Genomic DNA, 13,673 nt, shown 5'->3' with positions numbered 1-13,673 from the left:
CGTTTTGATATTTCCTTTTGTATGGGTCTAGAAGTGGCTTTCTTGTTTGCCTGAAAATATTCTTATTTTACTAGCATTCTTTTCTTATTTTTTTTCTGCACATAGTGTGGCTTGCAAGATATTGTTTCCCTAACCAGAGATTGAACCTTGGCCCTTGACAGTGAAAGCATGCCAAGGGTATTATGAGCATTCTTAAAAGACATTTTCACTGGGTATAGTTTGGCAGATTTTTTTTGTCTTTTCAAAGCGCTTATGCATTTCCTCTTGAAGACATTATGCATTATTTTTTGGCCTCTGTTGTTTCTGTTGAAAAGTGATATTTTCTTTTTTGAAGGCAATATTTATTTTGGAAGAGCTGCTTTCAACATTTTTCTCGTTCTCTTTCAGCAGTTTTACTATGGTTTGCTTAAGTGTATTTTACTTTGCATTTATCTCACTTGAGGTTTATAGGGCATTTCAGAGCTTTGGCTTGATATCTTTCACCAGATTGGGAAACCTTCTCAGGCATTAACTCTCCATTTCTTCTGTCTTTTTCCTTTTATGTTTTAATTATTCTTTTACTTTTGTAATTTCTGGTTCCAAGTTGAAAATCTTGCTTTTAGTATCCTTGAGCATACTAAGCAGCAGGACTTCCCTGGTGGCTCAGAGGTTAAAGTGTCTGCCTGCAATGCGGGAGACCTGGGTTTGATCCCTGGGTCGGGAAGATCCCCTGGAGAAGGAAATGGCAATCCACTCCAGTATTCTTGCCTGGAGAATCCCATGGACGGAGAAGCCTAGTAGGTTACAGTCCATGGGGTCGCAAAGAGTCGGACACGACTGAGCGACTTCACCACCACCACCACCTTAATATATCCACTATATGTCTTACCCATTTTTATACTGTCAGTCCTCTTGTTTCTTTTTCATTCAGTTTGGACAGTTTTTAACTTACCTTAAAATTACTAATTCTCCTTTGACTGTGTTTTGAGTGCTGTTTGACACATATAGGAAATCTTTAATTTCAATTATTTTATTTAAAAAATTTATAATTCTCCTTTGGTTCACTTTTGTAATTTCTGGTTCCAAGTTGAAAATCTTGCCTTTAGTATCCTTGAGCATACTAGGCATCAGTTCAGTTCAGTCACTCAGTTGTGTCCAACTCTTTGCGACCCTATGAATCGCAGCACGCCAGGCCTTCCTGTCCATCATCATCTCCCAGAGTTCACCCAAACTCACGTCCATCGAGTCGGTGATGCCATCCAGCCATCTCATCCTCTGTTGTCCCCTTCTCCTCCTGCCCCCAATCCCTCCCAGCATCAGAGTCTTTTCCAGTGAGTCAACTCTTCGCATGAGGTGGCCAAAGTACTGGAGCTTCAGCTTTAGCATCATTCCTTCCAAGGAAATCCCAGGGCCGATCTCCTTCAGAATGGACTGGTTGGATCTCCTTGCAGTCCAAGGGACTCTCAAGAGTCTTCTCCAACACCACAGTTCAAAAGCATCAATTCTTCGGTGCTTAGTCTTCTTCACAGTCCAACTCTCACATCTACATGACCACTGGAAAAACCATAGCCTTGACTAGACGGACCTTTGTTGGCAAAGTAATGTCTCTGCTTTTGAATATGCTGTCTAGGTTGGTCATAACTTTCCTTCCAAGGAGTAACTGTCTTTTAATTTCATGGCTGCAATCACCATCTGCAGTGATTTTGGAGCCCCCCAAAATTAAGTCTGACACTGTTTCCACTGTTTCCCCATCTAATGCCCATGAAATGATGGGACCAGATGCCATGATGTTAGTTTTCTGAATGTTGAGCTTTAAGCCAACTTTTTCTCTCCCCTCTTTCACTTTCATCAAGAGGCTTTTTAGTTCCTCTTCACTTTCTGCCATAAGGGTGGTGTCATCTGCATATCTGAGGTTATTGATATTTCTCCCGGCAATCTTGATTCCAGCTTGTGTTTCTTCCAGTCCAGCATTTCTCATGATGTACTCTGCATAGAAGTTAAATAAGCAGGGTGACAATATACAGCCTTGACATACTCCTTTTCCTATTTGGAACCAGTCTGTTGTTCCATGTCCAGTTCTAACTGTTGCTTCCTGACCTGCATATAGGTTTCTCAAGAGGCAGGTCAAGTAGTCTGGTATTCCCATCTCTTTCAGAATTTTCCACAGTTTATTGTGATCCACACAGTCAAAGGCTTTGGCATAGTCAATAAAGCAGAAATAGATGTATTTCTGGAACTCTCTTGCTTTTTCCATGATCCAGTGGATGTTGGCAATTTGATCTCTGGTTCCTCTGCCTTTTCTAAAACCAGCTTGAACATCTGGAAGTTCCTTACGTATTGCTTTGGGCACTCATCTGTGTTAATTTTCTTAGGTCCTCAAGTATCTCAACCCTATACCTTGGGAAATGGCGGCAGGATGGGTCCTGGATTTATCAGCTGCTATCCACTTCCCAGTGAGCCCTAAATTCCAGGTTTAGTCTCCTAGCCCTGTGAGTCTGTGAAAAACTCTTATCAGTTTCTCAGCCTCTCAGCCACTTCTGCTGGAACACTGGCACAGTTTTATGGTAAAAAATGGTTCCAAACTTCAGACTCACTTTTTGAATGTCCTTATTCTTCTGGACCTTGGCTATGACATTTGTCACAGCTTTATTGTCTCTCTGTGCCTTCAAACGTTTAAAAAGTATTTGTTCAACTTTTCAAGTCATTCTCAGCAATGGGTTTGGTCTAAATCACCTACTTTTCATTAATGAAACCAAAACCTTCATTAATGAAACCAAACTAGGCTTTAATACCCAAAGGACTGTATTTTTGCTACTCTAGAATTTCTGGAGGAAACTCAAGTAAATGTTTTAAATTGATGATATTATTAATTTAAATTTGCTTGAATCTGAATAAAAAGATGTACCTGTCTATAAAATAATACATTTTCATGACTGAACTATATATATCGTCTTTTTTTTTGGAACCATGAAACATGGAGAGAGGAGCCTGGCAGGCTACAGTCCATGGGGTCGCAAAGAGTTGGACAGGACTAAGTGACTAACACTTTCACTTTCAATTGTTTTAAAAAACATCTTTCCCAAAAGTGTATCTTTATTTATAATTAGTATGTGTGTGTGCTCAGTTGTGTCTAGCTCTTTGCTACCCCATGGACTATAGCCTGCCAGGCTCCTCTGTCCATTGGATTCTCCAGGCAAGAATACTGGAGCGAGTTGCCATTTCCTACTCCAGGGGCTCTTCCCAACCCAGGGATGGAACCTGTGTCTCTTGTTCTCCTGCATTGGCGTGTGGCTTCTTCACCACTGCACCACTGGAAAAACCCATTATTAGTAACAATATACTGAAAAAAATTTTTTTAATTGGAGGATCATTGGTTTACAATGTTGTATGTGTTTCTGCTCCAACAATGTGAATCAGTCGTAAGTATACGTACACCCCCTCACTCTTAACCGTCCCTCCCACCTCCCACCACGTCCCTCTAGGTTGTTACAGAGCACCAGGTTGAGCTCACCATGTTATACAGCAACCCCACTAGCCTTCTCTTTTACCTGTGGCGATGTGTATGTTTCAATACTACTCTCTCAGTTTGTCCCACCGTCTTCTCTCGCTGTGTCCACAAGTCTGTTCTTTGTGTCTGCATCTCTATTCCTGCCCTGAACATAGGTTCATCAGTACCATTTTTCTAGATTCCATACATATGCATTACTATACACATGCCATCTCTTAATGTTCTAGTTCTCTTTCAAATTCATCCTAAACATAGGGAAAATAACCTGAACTACCTTTCTTTAGTTCTTTTAACACATATGAAATAGGATGTTAAACGAAACAGGGCTTATGAACTGAGCGAGCTGGAATCTGGGAACTATGTTTTGTAAATTTAAATCTTAAGTTCTCTAGGTATTTTCATCTCATTTGGAAATTAACTCCAGCTTCTCTTATATGGGGACAGATGAATTGGAGTTGGATTTTATACACATTTGAGTCAGAATATTAGAGAGGGAAAAGCATTCCCCTCAAAGTGGGAGTGTTGGTAACAAGATGGAATTGGAGAAACTGTTTTGCAAGAGACAGATGAAACTAAAGAAGAAATAAACATGTTTCGTATATATCTACCACTCCTCACTCAGAATTTTCCTTCAAAAATGCTTTAGCTCCAACATTATAAAGGTTTGCCATTTCATGCAATTTCTCTCATTTAATAGGCAGAGCTCACTGTGGCTCATAAGATCACTACTTACCATTATCTATATCATTTTATGATATCATCATCCTTATTAGTTATATTATCCTAGCTACACATTGTACTACGTGTACCACCAGATCAAGGGAAATTGAGCTGATTAATATTCTTCTTGCTTTGATGACCCTAGAACACTCAGGGTTTGATTCTTTTTTCAACTGGGGAAACAGTGAAATTTATGTAGAATGCATCAATTCTCCAGAGATGTATGAGCAAGCAGAAGTTAATTCTTTTTTTTTCTCATATAACTAGACTGACAAATGACTGGGTAAAAGACAGGGAAATAAAATGAAATTTTCCAAGTGGACTCCAGTGGAAGAATTTTAATGTCACAGTGTATCACAATACGGATAGATCAACTGTAATATTTGGACAAACATTGTTAGAAAGCAAACAAAATAATTTCTTATTTTATGGGGCAGAAAATGCTCTCAGTACTGTTTTATTTAGTCATATCTGCGGTCTCTTTTGTAGGAAGTGTTTCTCTATTTAGTGATATGTGTATATGCATGCAGACTTACATATTATTTCTGATTATACTGGTTACTTATGGCTTTTCATATGTGGGTGTTTATTATTTTGTAGCTTATATATGCACATTATATTGAATATTCCTTTAGTGTTGATGAGAAAATAAATCATTGGTATGAGAAAACGCTAGCATTACAAGGTATTCATCTGGAATTATTCAACCTTTCACAAGCAAATGAGAAAGATTATAGGATTAGAGCAAATCCTGGATTCCCTTTCCTCTGTGCCCATCTGTATTCATTACAGTTGAAAGACAGACAAATGAAACTATTGGTAGCTCAGTCTTTAAAGCTTTATTACAATTTAAAAGCATTAAAATAGAGAGAAAATGGAAAAATCTTATCAAAGGCTGGAAATGATCATCATGCTGAATAGTTGAATTTTCCAGCTTAATGACAATGAAAAATGAAGAGAGGTGTTGTAAAGATACGACTTCATTATTGGTATCACTCAGTATTCTCAATTCCAAAGAATTGAGCATAGAGCTTTTAAAAGCCTCTGTCAGAATATAGAACTGACAATTGGGCACATCACTGGAGGAAATGAAATCGGTCAGTGATTTTCAAGTCTATGTAAACTGCCTAGGACAAGCCCACAGTCTTGGCTAAAACTCATACCCTAATCCAAGACTCCTGTGGAGTGTTGCTCTGGTTATTGTTTCGATTCTTGGACCCCAGGAATGTGGACTGAGAAAAGGGAAGGGCTGCCACGTGAAATGCAGAGGAAGTTGTTTGTTTTCTCCCAGTTCTTCTCCCCTTTTCCAAAGCACCCCTCTGTTTTAAAACTTTATTTTTAGTTGGAGGATAATTGCTTTACAATGTTGTGTTAGTTTCTGCTATAGAACACCTTGGAACAGCCGTTAAGTATACAGATCTCCTTACCTCTTGAGCCTCCCTTCCCCACCATCCCACCCTCTAGGTTGTCAGAGCACTGGTCTGAGCTCCCTGTTTACATAGCAATTTCCCACTGGCTATCTCTTTTATCCTTGGTACTTTTCACTTTCACGCATTGGAGAAGGAAATGGCAACCCACTCCAGTGTTCTTGCCTGGAGAATCCCAGGGACGGGGGAGCCTGGTGGGCTGCCGTCTATGGGGTCGCACAGAGTCGGACTCGACTGAGGTGACTTAGCAGCAGCAGCACGTATATGTTTCAATGCTACTCTCTCAATTTGTCTCGCCTTCTCCTTCCCTGGCTGTGTCCACAAATCCATTCTCTATGTCTGCACCTCTATTCCTGCCCTGCAAACAGTTTCAGCAGTACCATTTTTCTAGATTCCATATATATATGTGGGGCTTCCCAGGTGGTGCTAGTGGTAAAGAAACTGCCTGCCAATGCAAGATACATCAAAAATGTGGGTTCAATCCCTGGAGGAGGGCACGGCAACCCATTCCGATATTCTTGCCTAGAGAATCCCATGGACAGAGGAGCCTGATGGGCTACAGTCCATAGAGTTGCACAGAGCCAGACACAACTGAACTGACTTAGTGTGAACACACACACACACACACACACACACACACACACATGTATTAATATACAATGTTTGTTTTTCTCTTTCTGACTTAAACTTCACTCTGTATAATAGCCTTTAGGTTCATCCACCTCACTAGAACTGTCTCAAATTTATTCCTTTTTATGACTGAGTAATAGTCCATTGCATATATGTACCACAACTTCTTTATCCATCCATCTGTTGATGGATATCTAGGTTGCTTCCCTGTCCTGGCTACTGTAAATAGTGCTTCAGTGATCATGGAGGTACACATGTCTTTTTCAATTATGGTTTTCTCAGGGTGTATGCCTAGTAGCAAAGCACCCCTCTTTAAATCCAGGAATCTAACCTTCACCAACACAGCTTAAGGACTGCAAGGGAAGCTGAGCCCATCCCCAGTTCCAGGGGATTTCTGATTGGTTTAAGGGTAGTTCTCAGAGTCACCGCTATTGATTCTGGAATAAATGTGTCACAATAAGGTCCCCAGATGCCTGCTGGGGACTTCTGGTAGAGTGTTCTTTTTGGCTTTGAGGGAGAGCCACCAGGCACCAGGATGCCTTCTCTTCCTCTGGACATATTTATGAAATTAGTCTTAAAACTACTTCGGCCAGTGTGAAGCAGACACATGGCAAGAGGAGAAAGAGAATTGAAGAGAAACGAGCCACAGCTCTGATCAAATCATATCTAATCACTGCTTTTAAGAGCTGTGGGTCAGTCAATTTCCTTAATTAATCATACAAATTTAACTGGGCTGTCCCTTGCAGCCAAGATAATCTCTACTGATAGAGAAAGGAGGCCTACTTCAGGCCTAAATGGTTCCTAATCTAGAAGACCACCCTGAGGATGTGTTTTGGGGATCTCAAGGCCAATTAGATCTCGTGGGAGAGTCACAGAGACATCCCTGCTCTGTATCTGCTTTTCAGTTTTTTGGACGTTTTATGATCATGCTCTTCAAAGTTCTCTGGTTTGTAAGCCTGGAGCATTCCTTCAAAGACTATCCCTGCTGGAATGAGTCCTCTAGATGCAGTTTGGTCCAGATCCCCACTCTTGAGTCAAGAAGTGCCTGCCTTGGTCACCTTCAGTCTGTGGAAAACAAATCACAGGATTCTTCTCTCTGGTCATCCATCATCTCCAACTCGATGTCTAATGAGAAGACCTTTCCATGGGAGGAGATGCATTCTCATTCAGACTCACTGCTGGCCTTTCTAATTTCCCACGCAGTTTTGCTTTTTACAGTGATTTGGGTCTAAGTGCACCATCAGTTTTGGGAAAGCCTGTTGACCTCTTATTAGCTTACAGTGGAAGGCATTGTGATAGAGACAATTTGGCAATGCAAAGGCTTTGGTCAGGTGTGATAATAAAACTGCATCCTAGACGATCTCTAACTAAGCCCAGTAAGAACAGACTGGTTGCCTTCCAAGGGTAAGATGCCTATTGTGCAGCTAGCATATAGAAATAAACTTCTATAGTGAGAAATCTATGGTGTGCATGGTGTATAATATTGTGAGCTTGCAGTCATACAGGCAAGTTTTGTACTTCCGTTTAAATAGAACTAAGTCAAGACCAGTGGTTTTCATACTTGGTTGGGAGCTGAGGGTGGGGTGAGGGGGTAGAACATTTAGAAGTCATGGTACTTAAGATACAACACCATGAAGCAACACTTTATTTAATACCATACTACTAAGTATTAGGCAGATTTTGGAGGCAGAAAATTGGATTCTTATTTCGTTCTTACCATAGAGCCTATCTCTCTTCGTTATTCCGGGCACAGAAACACTAGTCTAACATGTAAAAATAATTGCAAAGCAATGTAAGGTTTTACTGTAATCTTCTGGATAATGAAGTGGAGATGACACTGATAAAACTGCAAAACTTTTTTAAAAAGTTTTTTACCCACTCATCTTGAAGTCTCCCTTACTGTGATGTGGTAAGTGCCTCTAAACTCTCTTATTCTCCTCTAAATTTTCAGAAATTCAAAAACACCCTGTGCTGGCTTTTATCCTTTTGTCTCTACTCTCTTATCTTCTGGGATGTTTTCTTCTCTTCTAGAGTAAATTTTGCCCTTTCCTATAAAAATCAACCAAGTCAATCTTAGAGTTCTCTTATAGCTTCCTATCACACAATACTTAGATTGGCCCAAGAATTGTGCATGTGAGGAAAGAAGTCTCCCTACTCTTACTTTACAAGCTTCATTTATTATTCTTGCCTTTTAGCATCAGTTTTGATCTGACCAACATCTACCAGTTCAATGTAATTTCCCATGACAGCCCCAGAGATGTGGCACACTTCAGCACAAAAGGATTTTAATCAGAGAAGTTGTGTGATCATATTTGCATTTTAGAAGGATTATTCTGAGTGCTGTTTGGAGAATGGATTGAGGTTTTGCTGAGACAGGGAGGGTGAGAGATGGTAGGGAAACAAAATTAAGAATAGGATTGTCTAGGAAAGAGATGTTGGCAGTTTGGACTGGGATGGTGGTAAAAGGAAATAGAAATAAGTTAAAAGGTTTGAGATGTATTTTGCTAATTTCTGGCTGGAGGAGAAATGAGGTTGTTATCCAGAGTAGGGAATACAGACAGATCTATTAATTTAGACTGGGCTGGAAGACTCACAAGCTGGAATCAAGATTGCTGGGAGAAATATCAGCAAACTCAGATATGCAGATGATACCACTCCGATGGTGAAATGCAGAAAGGAACACTGTCTCTTGATGAGGGTGAATGAGGAGAGTGAGAAAGCTGGCTTAAAACTCAACATTCATAAAACAAAGATCATGGCATCTGATCCGATCACTTCATGGCAAGTGGATGGGGAAAAAGTGGAAACAGTGACAGATTTTAATTTCCTGGGCTCTGAAATCACTGTGGACAGTGATTGCAGCCACAAAACTAAAAGATGCTTATTCCGTGGAAGGAAAGCTATGACAAACCTAGACAGAGACATCATTTTGCCAACAAAGGTCCACATAGTCAAAGCTATGGTTTTTCCAGTAGTCATGTATATAGTAAGAGTTGAAGCGTAAAGAAGGCTGAGCGCTGAAGAGTTGATGCTTTCAAATTGTGGTGCTGGAGAAGACTATTGAGGGTCTCTTGGACAGCAAGGAGAGCAAACCAGTCACTCCTACAGGCAATCAACCCTGAATATTCATTGGAAGGACTGATGCTGAAGCTGAAGCTCCAGTACTTTGGCCACCTGATGAAAAGGAACTGATGTTTCATTGGAAAAGACCCTGATGCTGGGAAAGATTGAGGGCAGGAGGAGAAGAGGGCAACAGAGGATGAGATGGTTGGATGGCATCACCAACTCAAGGAACATGAGTTGGGGCAAACTCTGGGAGATAGTGAAGGACAGGGAAGCCTGGTGTGCATGGGGTCCATGTTCTACAGTCGATGGGGTCACAAAGAGTTGGACACGACTTAGTGACTGTACAACAATTCGTTTAGAAAGTATTGAGATTGGTTTTGGATATGTTGAGTTTGAGGACCTATGGGGTATCTACTTGAAGTGTCATTTGGCATTTGACTTGGGTACGTCTAGGGGTCAGAACTAGAGATATGGATTTGAGAGTTGTCAGCTTATAGATGGCTGTGGAATCCATGAGTTTTTCTGAGCATATTCCAGGAATTCATTTATGGGGAACATATTGGGCAAGTGGAAGGGGAATTTAGTTTTGTTTTTATGTTTCTGGAAAGAATACTGAGGAAGTTCAAAGAAACATCAGTCAATATGAAGAATTCTTTTACAAGCTGGTGAAAAATGAAATGGGCTTCCCCGGCGGCTCAGTGGTAAGGAATCCGCCTACCAATGCAGGAAACCCAGGTTCAGTCCCTGGGTTGGGAAGATCCTCCAGAGGAGGACATGGCAACCCGCTCCAGTTTTCTTGCCTATGAGATCCCATGGACAGAGGAACTTGGTGTACAGTCCATGGGGTCCCAAAAGAGTCGGACATGACTTAGCGACCAAACCACAACAACAAAAAATGGAATAGGTTGGCTTGTTTGGAGTAAGGACCCCTTGATTAGAGGTGTTTGAGTAGGAACTGGTGGTCTCCCAATCAGGAATGGTGGAGCCAGGGATTCCTGTCTTGAGTAAGAGATTTACCTACTGAGGTAGCTTCTAATTTTAGAAGCCAGTGACTCTGTGAAGTTGTCTTTCTCTCTTTCCATATTTGAGGCATATATTGCAGATCACTGCACACAGCGGGCCAGTGTGTCATGCAGTAAGCTTAGGGTGACTGTAAGGAGTGACGTTTTATTCTTTGGAGACTAAGTGAAAGTGACATGAATCCTCCCCACGTTCATATCAGTACTCAAGAAATTTTGTTGAGAATTCCTCTGAGAGAGAATGTCTCAGTATTGAGCCATTTTGTGGCCTTGAGCTGAGACAGTTGACGAGATATCTTATAATAAGAATAAGAGGGCAAGATGCCCTAAGGGTTTCACATGCTTTTATATCAAAATGCTGTGAGGGAAAATCAATATTTTGCTTCTGGCAGTGAAAATCCAAACCTCACCAAATTACTTGGGACAGACACTTTATTTTCAAACACCAGAGAGGAGAAAACACCCCAAGTTCAACAAATGCTACTTTGGCCACGTGATGTGAACAAATTAGAAAAGGCCTTGATGCTGGGAAAGATTGGGGGCAGGAGCAGAAGGGGGTGACAGAGGATCAGAGCATGGCATCACTGACTCAATGGACATGAGTTTGAGCAAACTCCAGGAGATAGTGAAGGACAGGGAAGCCTGGAATGCTGTAGTTCATTGGGTCACAAAGAGTCAGACACACCTTAGTGACTAAATAACGGCAGCGTGGCTTGGGATATAAGATGGTGTCATAGGCTTGGCAGTGTACCTAGTTTGGAGTTTCAGTGATGTCATCCCTTCTTCCATTTAGTCTTTTATCAAAATCACCTCAGTGAAGCCTTTATCATGCAATCTGAGATTGTACCCCACTCAATACTTCAACTCCTCTTTCTCTGCCTCATGTTTTCCTTGACACTTGTCTTGCCCAGAAGAAAGATCTTGGACACGGGTTTGAATGCAGTGGTTTATAAGAGAGGTGATCCTAGGAATGCAAGTCAGGTTGGGGTTAGGGTTAGCGGGAGAGACTGAGAGGGGAAGGAAGCCAGTTCAAGATATGGCAATCTGAGGTTACTGTTGTGGGCAACTGGGACTCAGTCCTGCTGGGGAACTTGGGAACACTGCATAGACATGCCTTGAAGTATGTCTGAGGCATAAGGAAGTGAGGGTATTTATCCACCAGTTCTCATCAGTTCATGGTTGAGAGCTGCCCTGGGGATGGGAGTGGGGTGGAGTTGGGACTTAAACTTTGCAGCATCTCCCATCACTGTGCTTGAGCAAGTGTCCTTCAGCTGCCAGAGGAAGCCTTCTGAGGTTTGCAGGGGGAGCCCTGGGGTCAGGCCGGGTGGGAACAGAGTCCAGGGAATCTGAGAAGAGCACTGATAACATCTGTGAGAGAACGTGTTCCTCTCTACTGAACTGTGTATTTTACTTATCATTTTTTCCTGTCATTATCATTCTTTTTTTATTTTTGTGCTCAGTTGCTTAGTCGTGTCCAACTCTTTGCGACCCTATGGACTGTAGCCTCCCAGGCTCCTCTGTCCATGGGATTCTCCCAGCAAGAATACTGAGGTGGGTTGCCATTTCCTCCTCCAGGGGGTGCTCCTGACCCAGGGACTGAAACCATGTCTCTTGCGTCTCCTGCATTGCAGGACCATTCTTGACCTTCTGAGCCATCTGGGAACCCAAAAGGAATGTATATATGTGTATAACTGAATCACTTTGCTGTACAGCAGAAATTAACACTATATTGTAAATCAACTATGTGCTGGTGGTTTAGTCGATAAGTCGTGTCTGACTCTTGAGACCCCATGGACGGTAGACTGTCAGGCTCCTCTGACCATGCGATTTCTCAGGCAAGAATACTGGAGTGGGTAGCCATTCCCTTCTCCAGGGGCTCTTCCTGACCCAGGGATTGAACCCGGGTCTCCTGCATTGCAGGTGCATTCTTTACTGTCTGAGCCACCAGAGAAGCCCCAAGAGTGAGATGTGTCTCTTACTGGAAGATAACCGCTTTATAATGTTGTGTTGGTTTCTGCCGTACAACAACATGACTCTGTTGTACGTATACATATGTCCCTTCCCTGTTGAACCTCCCTCCCATCCTGCCCTTCTCATTACTTGTTTATCTTTATTGTCTGCCTCCCACTGTAAGGTAAGCTTCACGAAGAGAGGGAATTTTCTCTGTTTTGTTCACCAAGTGGCACTGAAAACATGGTTTCTGAGTTATTCAATTTTTAACAGCACTAAATTAGTGCCTACCTGAACCAGGTACTGCCCTCACATTCTTGGACACTATGCTCTTCAAGGCAACCTCCACCATCTTTACAGCTAATCCTCAGCTTATATGGAGTCAAAATGAAGAATTACAAGGGAGAGGGAAGGAGCATGTTATAACCAAGGAAGATGCCCTGGACTGGGGTGGGGGAAGGTTATTCCCAGGAAAATGTAAGATAATTCACTGAGCGTCTGACACAGTGAGGCTGTCATAAGCAGGGACAGGTGCTGGAAGATGAAAGAAGGAAGAAGTGGTAGATGAAGAGGAGGAAGAAGGCACAGACACAGTGGAAGCTGGGATCCTGGGTTCACGAGCACCAGAGAAACCTTATAAAAAAAAGGAAAGGGAGAAATATAAGGACGTCCCGGCCAGTTCAGTGGTTAAGACTTTGCCTTGCAGTGCAGAGGGTGAGGGTTCGATCCCTGCTTGGGAAGCTAAGATCCCACATTCCTTTTGGTGCACTCAAAAACCCAGAACATAAAAAACAGGAGCACTATTGTAACAAATTTAATAGAGACTTTTAAAATGCTGTGCTGTGCTTAGTTGCTCAGACGTATGAGGCACTCTTTGCGACTCCATGGACTGTAGCCCACCAGGCTCCTCTGTCCATGGGGATTCTCCAAGGCAAGAATACTGGAGTGGGTTGCTATGCCCTGATTCAGGGGATCGTCCCAACCCAGGGATCAAACCCAAGTCTTCTGCCTTGAGGCAGATTCTTTACGATCTGAGCAATCAGGGAAGTCCAAGAATACTGGAATGGGTAGCCTATCCCTTCCCCAGGGGATCTTCCCAACCCAGTAATTGAACCAGGGTCTCCTGTATTGCAGGCGAATTCTTTACCAACTGAGCTACCAGGGAAGGTGGGATGATTTGGGAGAATGGCTTTGAAACATGTATACTATCATGGAAGAAACGAAAGTGCCAGTCTATGTTCGATACAGGATACAGGATGCTTGGGGTTGGTGCACGGGGATGATCCAGAGAGATGATACAGGGTGGGAGGTGGGAGGGGGATTCAGGATTGATAGCTTGTATACACCCGTGGCGGATTCATGTCAATGTATGGC

This window comes from Oryx dammah, unplaced genomic scaffold (genome assembly GCF_014754425.2).
Source record: "Oryx dammah isolate SB20612 unplaced genomic scaffold, SCBI_Odam_1.1 HiC_scaffold_3, whole genome shotgun sequence".
In the NCBI taxonomy this organism is placed as follows: Eukaryota; Metazoa; Chordata; class Mammalia; order Artiodactyla; family Bovidae; genus Oryx; species Oryx dammah.
Note: the sequence above shows the minus strand (reverse complement) of the source record.